Consider the following 8435-nt stretch of genomic DNA (forward strand, 5'->3'; position numbering starts at 1 on the left):
TGTCAAACACATGTGCTGTTTAATTTTAATTTCATACTTCTAAAGTCTCCTTTCTGCGTTTCTCAGCACAATCAAGATTGCATTCCGTACTTGCCACAAAACTGACTAGGTAATTGAAATTATTGCGAACGTTTAATCAAATACCCCTAGCTGTGCATTATCTTAAAATTTGTTCATCTCCATTGAATCTATAGTATTCTTGTGAGTACTTTAGTTTATCTTTATGCTTCATTATCTATCCTTTACTGTCCTTTATCATTTTGTTCTCCAATTTTTCTCTGGTATTTCATTTGTGTTGTTTAATTATCCTCTGATTTTGTTGTGTGGATGCAAAATATATATATATATATACTCTCTCCTAAATATATATGCATTTTTATCGGGGTGATATAATCAAAAAGTCTCAAACAAAGGAAGTAGTCTCTAAGTTCAACTAATTTTGCCTCTACTCTTTCATCTAGATCACGTTCGGAAGCGGAACACCCTATAATAATACAGGTAAATAACATGTAAATGTGATCCATTACAGTTATTATTCTTTTTTATTCTAAGTTGAAGCCTAAAGATACTTCATGTTCTTTTTATTTTCTGCGACACAAGCGCTATAAATGTAAGCTACTTGCAATTTTTTTTCTTCCAGATATAAATGTGAGCTACTTGCAGTTTTCCCATTTAAGTACATGTTGCAGAGAGTAGCCAAAGACATGTAAAGTTCTTTTCTAAAAAAATAAATTAAGGACAGGTTAGCATTCTGATTAATATTGTTTCTTTTTTTCCTTCCCAAAGTTGTCCCACTCCCACCTTGAGGAAATATTTTATACCTGAATGATGGAATTGGTACCTTCTTTGTGTTCTGAATGCGTTCAAAGGTTGCTCCAGAGTACTCTCCTGGACTGCAATCCAGAAGAGCTAGAAGCTTAAAAGAATTGGTCAAAGAAATTGGGTCTTCATCGGGTTGTTAAATTTCGAAACAAAAGCTAAAAATGATTCAAGTTCCTGTTATTTCTCAGTAATAGAAAGTCGAGTGTTTTATATGCCACCTTTTCCTATGTCGTTCTTGGTTCATCTGCTTCTCTTGTTGCCAAATAGGTCAATTCTCCTATCTTCTTAATTTATATATCCTTTCATTTTCTATGAAATTATTCTCAACTGAATGAAAGTTGTTATCCAGAATAGGTTTCTAAATGAATGTTAGAAAATTTTAATCCACTTAAAAACTTTTGTTTAGGATTTTGCAATTGTTTGTTTAATTCAGCAACATATGTTTTCTGAATTGAAGCAGTATTGCAACCTAAAATTAAGAGAATGTGTTTTCCTTATTCGTGTTTTAATTTATAATAATGTTATATCATTATTCGTGTTTTAATTCATAATAATATGTTGTCATTATTGAAAATAGGTTCAATTAAATAATCTATTTGTGAAACATGGTAAAATCGTAAGTTCTTAAATAAACAGGTTGCTTGCACTTTGCAGTTTTAGTACAGCTTCATGTTCACGAATGTGGCACTACACAAACACATGGAGGTGTATATTTGTCCATCTTGCTGGCTTCCCTACTTTCATTTTAATATCCTTGTGCAACAACTTATCACGGTGAACTGTAAACTTAATAATTTAATCATTTTTCGATACATTTGGTATGTCAATAGTCTTAGTAGTAAAATAATGTTGCATAGTTTCTCACATCTAAATGATGTTAGAAACTATTGTAAGATCGATTCTGTCCTTTCCGTCCACCTTATCTACCAACACGGTATGATTCTTTGTTATCATCTCAAATGAAGCACATATATTTAATTTTTGTAGATATATACGATGACCTGATATCACGAAGATTCAAGAAAGAGGAAAGAAAGCAATATATAAACCATCTATTCATTTTACAGGCGCCATGGACTGATTCAATGTAATGAATTTCTTCATCTCATGCGATTGGAAGAGCACGAGAATGACAAACTACTAATTTTAAACTTTTTCTTTGATCGAAAAAAATCTAATTACACTTTTTCTTCTATTGAAAGAAAACTGAGATTTCTTTGGCACATGCTTCATTTTGAATGCCAACAACACCACTTTCTCAATCCTAAACAATAACTTATCAATATGAACTGTGAACTTACTGATTTAAAATCTTCATATTGATTCTACGTAATAACCGCCATGTTGGACCCGTGCTAAGCACGGGCGTTCCTCCATGTTATAAGTGAAACAATCTTCATATGAATTTGATCCAACACTATATTTTATTATTGTTATTTTAGTTACATTAAGTATTTATTTATGTATACGTGTGCAATAAGAGTGCCAATTTTTAAGCGTCACTTCTATTTTATTCTCTTCTATCTATAGAGATAACCAAAAAAAAAAACTGATTGTAAATATTTTAAAAATTATAATTTTAAAATAGAAATAGGTAATCTTTTAGAAATTAATAATTATAAAATTTATCTCTATTTTTATTAATTATTTTTATATTACCTACATTAAAATATGTTTACCAAGCTATGACTCCATGTTATTTTCACGACATATTAGTGTTTTAGTTATTATTAATAAAATTAATATTTTTTGCTCATTTATTTTATTATAAAATATGATTAACTTATATATTCAATTTATATTTCTCTTTTTTTTTTCATCTCGAAAATAATATTTATTTTTTTAAAGTAAATTTGATATATAGATTTTTCAAAAAAAAATCTTGGTTTTAAAGAAATTTTAAAAAGTAACTAAGGTTGATTAACGATAGAATAAGCATTTAAAAATATCAAATAGCATGTGGATAGATGATGTTTATTATTCAAAATTAAAAGAGGTTAAGGGAGGGGATCAACGTAGCTGCTTGTTTTTTTTTTATATTAATTGAGGGTATTTTAGTAATTGCAGGTGCCCTGTCTTCACCTTATTCCACGTAGGTTTTGTGGCCACACACGTGATATCTATGCTTTGCTTCCACCAACTTTCATCATACTCATTTGTCATGAGAAAAGGATAAGTGGGTTGAGGTTCTCCAACTACAACCTTTTCATCTTCAACTTCTTCGAGTACTCTTACAATTTTAAGGTAATCTTTTGTCCTCTTTTGATCTTTCTCTTCAATTTTTTTATTTTCCATTTTTTCTCTTCTTACTATGTTTGCTCAGAGTAGTTCTTGCAAGTTCCTTTCTTTGGGAACTAAAAGTAATTACAATTTGGTATATCTATCTTTTATTTTTCTACTCTTTTGGATATATTTTCTAGCTAAGATTGCTACTAACTTCTTGATTTGCACATGCATTGTGTCAATTAATTAGTAGAAAAGTTAGACCGTCTTACAAAAATTCTAAGATATCAAGAATGCTTATGCCTTAAAATTAAGTGGATTGTGCATCTAAGTTGTTTGATAATATGCCTCAGTTAACTTATTTAAAGTTTTACGTTGCCCTTCTTGTTGATAAGTAAAGGCACTTTTGGGAGAATCTCAAATCTTATCTTGGTGATTTTGACTCCATTTTCTTGATTTGTTTATATGATGCTCTTCATCTTGACTCCCCCCCCCCCCCCCCTCAATCTGGTTTGAATAACTCTTCACTAATATAGATAGCACTTCTATTTTATGGGTTTGAAATTTTTTCCAGCAATCAACATATATTTTTTTAAAAAAAACAAACAGCTAAATTTTCTTTTTTAGTAACTGAATATTACTTGTTTGTTTTCTTATCTTTGTTACTCACTGCAAAAAAAAAAAAAAAAACATTTAAAAAAAATAAACAAAAAGCCTTGCTCCTTAATTTGTTTTTTATGTTTTTCGAGCTGTCTATTACTCTTTTACTAACATAATTCTTCATTCCTATTCTCACACTTCACTTCTCAGAAAGTTTTTGCAGCAAGGTAGACCTCAGTTTGCTATGTTTTTGCCACTGCACTGCCTTAAAAAAATATGGAATAATATTGCACAAAAAAAGACACATGACGCTTGGTGTTTCAACAGGTACGTCACAACCAACAACACTCTTTTTTTACTACGATGTACATCACAAATTTAAAATGTTTCTCCTTCCAACTGCAGGTATTTTGTCAACTATAGCGTCGCATCAAAATAACCTATTTTGGCTGGCCTGAAGAATATGTACATATAAAACGCGTATGAGCAGTGCAATTATAAATGTAATATGTAAGCAACATATGCGTGTATATATTATCAACCTTTTACTATTAGTCGCCCTATCAATATTTGTGACAATCTTCGCCGAATTTATGTTGGGCCCGTGCGCACACAGGCAACCACGTCTAGTTTAAAGTAAAATTGAGGGGTGAAGGCTTTGACCCGAGAATAATGTCATGAGAAGTCTTGAGTACAAAAGATTTACTAAGATGGTTAAATCAAGCTTATTATTTCTTGAAGTACCATATATTACTCTAACTAAGCTAGCTTCTTAATTTAACCTTAAATTTTCACTGTATGAAGAGTTAAAATTATCAATTGTTTGGTATATTTAATGAAGAAATATGTGAGTCGTAATTGTTTTTTTTTTTAATTTTCAAATATAATAATGGAAAGAAATTTCTACTAAATAGAAACATAAAAAATTATATTGTTAAAGATTTATGCTACTTAATTTAACCATAAATGCACACTATCTGCAGAATTCGAATTATCTATTGTTTGGAATGTAATGAAGGAATACGTGGAGTCCTAATTGTTTTCTTTTTATAAAATTTTCAAATATGAGGTAATAAAAAGAATTTTCTACTAAAATATAAAAACTTAATATATAGTCAGCCCCTTAAACTTGTTAGTCTATTCCATTTAAACTTGTTAGTCTATTCCATTTAGACGCTAAAATAAATTTGTTAGCCCCTTAAACTTGTTAGTCTATTCCATTTAAACTTGTTAGTCTATTCCATTTAGACGCTAAAATAAATTTGTTAGGATATTTCATATAGACACTAAAACTAAACTTTATTTCAATTAAACACCTCAACTACTAATAAAATATTTTAATTAGACACTTCTATTCAAATTTTAAAAAAATATTTGTGTGTATTTCATTGGAAATGAAATAGTTAATCTAACGAATAAACTATGTCATCTTATTAAACTATACGCATCAACCACAAGTATGATTTGAATTTTACGATTTATTAAAGTAAATGCGTCTATAATTTTTTTTAAAATGATATATTTTATATGATTAACTTAATTACCTAATAGACGAATGAGAATACACACAAAATATTAAATATAAGAATTTAAAAAGAAAAATCTAATTAAAATACTTTATTAGAAATTGAGGTATTCAATTGAAACATGTCTTAATTTGAATCCCTAATTTTAAAGAACACTTTATTACATTTGCAAAGTCCTAACATCAGCGACGAACAAATTATATACTAAATAGTAAAATTTGTCACTAAGTTTTTTGTAGGACTTGGGATATTTGCTAAGTAATGACAAATTATATGGCCAAACACTAGTTTTTAAGTTTTTTTCAAGTTTTTTCCAAAAACTATTTGAGGGCCAAATGACATCATAGTTTTTTCTAGAACTTGGGAACTTGACATATTTGCCAAATAATGACAAATTATATGGCCAAACACTAGTTCTCAATTTTTTTTCCAAAAATTATTTGGGACCAAAAGTCACCTAAATTCTATTTAGATGTGAACTATTATAAAATTCTATTAATTACGAGCAATTTAGCGATCAATCAATTTCGATATAAACTTCAAATACATTTCGACTTCTCCTCCTTTATGTTAAAGTAGGTTCACATTTTCCTTTTCTTTTCGAGCTTTATAAAGACAATTAGACAAACTTTTTTTTTTCCAAAAATTAATGGATCTCACTAGCGTGAACCCGAATCCAAAACTTCACATTTTAACTTGGAACTTATATACCTCTAAACCTTCCTAGGCAGTAGGCTCCAATGAGGACCCGTTAAATCATAAAAAAGTAGTAGTAGTTTTGGGAGAAAAATTTAACGTGTTGAGTCATATAACTTGTTATTTTTTGATAAAAAATTCAAATTATCAAAAACTAAAAAATATTAATTTTGGGCTAAATTTTATTTTTTGAAAACTTTTAAAAATTCAAAATTTATCCAATTTTTTATATTTAATAAAAATACCCCATCATTTATTAATTCCATCTTAACAAAGCTCTCAGTCAACTTATATATTGTATTTTTATTTATGATGTGTTTATAGTTATTTGACTCTTAAGTATATAAAAAGTGTTGTTGTATAGAACTTATTAAAACTAATATAAATATAAAAATTGAATAGCTCCTACATTGATATGTGAAATTGTTCGTAACCAGATTGGATCTTAAAGTTTTTCAATTATCATTATATCAGTGCCCCCTCCACACAGAACTGTTCTTCTCTATTACTAGTTTGTTAGTCATTGCACTACGTGTGTGATCATACAGCTTTTGCACCGTACTTTTAGACTGCTTTCAATGATTCGGTCGGCTGCTTTGGACGGAGGAGGAGATGTCCCACAGAAGACAGCTGATACTATAAAGTATAAATAGCATTTTGGCATTATGATGTAGTCCAATATCCACTTTGACCATCAACTCTGCAACTTAATTTTAGTCCAAACGTTAGAATCTTTTGTCCAAATAAAAGTAAAAAGTCTATAAAAGAATTGTTACAATTTAGAATCATTCTAGTTCGTTTACTTTCACCTAAAATTGGATTTAACATATAAATTAAAGGGAAATCACGAAACCAAAAAACTAAGGAAAAAAATAAAACATTTATTTATTTTCTTTTAAGAAAAAAGACTTAAGTAGTCCATCTACAAAAGAGTGTAAAACTATTTTTGAATTGTGTACTTTACTGGTGGGAACAATCAGAGACGAATCTAGATTAATATATGAATCTGTCCCATTTTATTTCGCACATGTCTTAAGTCTCATGTCATGGTATGCTTTGCTCAGGAAGTTACAACATTGAGTCCCAGTCTCATCCAGGCCCAGGGTGGGAGTGTGACAAGCTTGATTGTAGACACTATGTTCATGTATCTTAGAGAGTTTATGAAATCGTGTTTGGTAAAATTATAATTATGAGCATGAAGTGCGCCACATTTATGATTTGAAGACTAAGGCTATGAGATATTTCAGAACGATACTCTTCTATTATGCCTTAGATCGTGCAATAGAACTACGCCCTAAAAAATATTCCAAATCATGTGATACACATTTCTTTCAAAAGAAGCCTACTAAGAGGAAAGAAACCACGGGCCAAAGAGCCAATGCTGGAAAACGAACACCAGTAAGTTGCCTCAGCTCAATGAATTCAAACAAAGTCTCGGGGCGGGGGGCAACAATTCAGGCTAGCTGTAGATCAATTCCACCACTGAGAGACACCCATGGGAAACCTCGCATCATTTATGCTGACGCTAAATTCATCCGATAGAGATATCAGGAGAGCTATCCAATTGCCCTGATATCACTTGAGCCTAGGAAAGCAAGTAAAAATAATATCAAACTTCTTTCTAAAATTAGATAATAGAAAAGAAAAGGTGACAAATTTGCACTCAAAAATCCACGCCTAAAGTAACCTTTTTTCGCCTTGAATTGCAGTCCTCAATAGCCTTTTGGGCTTATATCCACGTGAATCAGCCCCTTGTTGGTCATGCAAAAAGCAGTTTTTTGAACTCCCTTAAGACCATATGTGGTAATTCATTTGGTCCATAACGTGACATACAAAATCAGCTCTTTTGGGCTTTTTTGGGGGGCTTGACGTGGCCCCAATCTTCTTACTCCTGGGCTTAAATTCGGATACTTTTTTTTTGTGATAAACATCTTCATTATTTTCTTTTAAAATCCAATAACTTTGATGGAGGTATGCCACCATGGATGTTATCATTCTCCTTTTCTCAAAAACAATTCTTCCTCAAATTTGAATCTCTTAAAATCAAGAAGTCATGCATTCGTAAGCAATATCCATTAAAAATAAGCAACAATGATAGAAACAAAATAAGATAGTAACCATGTATTCATTTTATTAAGCCTAGCACGTATTAATACACCCCTACAACTCATGTGGACATCATCCTCCCAATAGAAAATTCACCTACTTATATAAGCATAACAACATATTCTCATCTAGATGTCTTTGCAAATAATACATGCAACTCCAATTTAATTCTATCAATAAAGTGCTCCAATGAGCATGAAAAAGATGATACAAGATTCCTAAAACATGTATCAAATTGAACATTTTCATAATATAACCAATTATCCTGAGTTACACCTCCCATAGGATTTTTCTACATACACATTATTCACATAAATACTAAGGTATTCAAGAAGATGAGAAGAACCCTTAAATTTCATAATATAATCTCTACTAAATTCAAGCTTATTATCATATGAGAACTCATTCAAAACTAGAATAAGAGAAGATGAAATATCTAACTCATTTGCATCTCTCTTCTAT

General features: G+C 30.2%; 1 long non-coding RNA gene across 1 annotated transcript; it reads left to right on the forward strand.

Annotated features, from left to right (window-relative positions):
* The first annotated feature begins 2960 nt into the window (after nucleotides 1–2960).
* On the forward strand, nucleotides 2961–4206 carry LOC129892386 (uncharacterized). The gene is made up of 3 exons (XR_008767312.1): nucleotides 2961–3066; nucleotides 3856–3972; nucleotides 4051–4206. It is a non-coding gene; the product is annotated as an uncharacterized LOC129892386 (long non-coding RNA).
* Nucleotides 4207–8435: the final 4229 nt, after the last annotated feature.

Source organism: Solanum dulcamara, chromosome 6, assembly GCF_947179165.1.
Source record: "Solanum dulcamara chromosome 6, daSolDulc1.2, whole genome shotgun sequence".
In the NCBI taxonomy this organism is placed as follows: domain Eukaryota; kingdom Viridiplantae; phylum Streptophyta; class Magnoliopsida; order Solanales; family Solanaceae; genus Solanum; species Solanum dulcamara.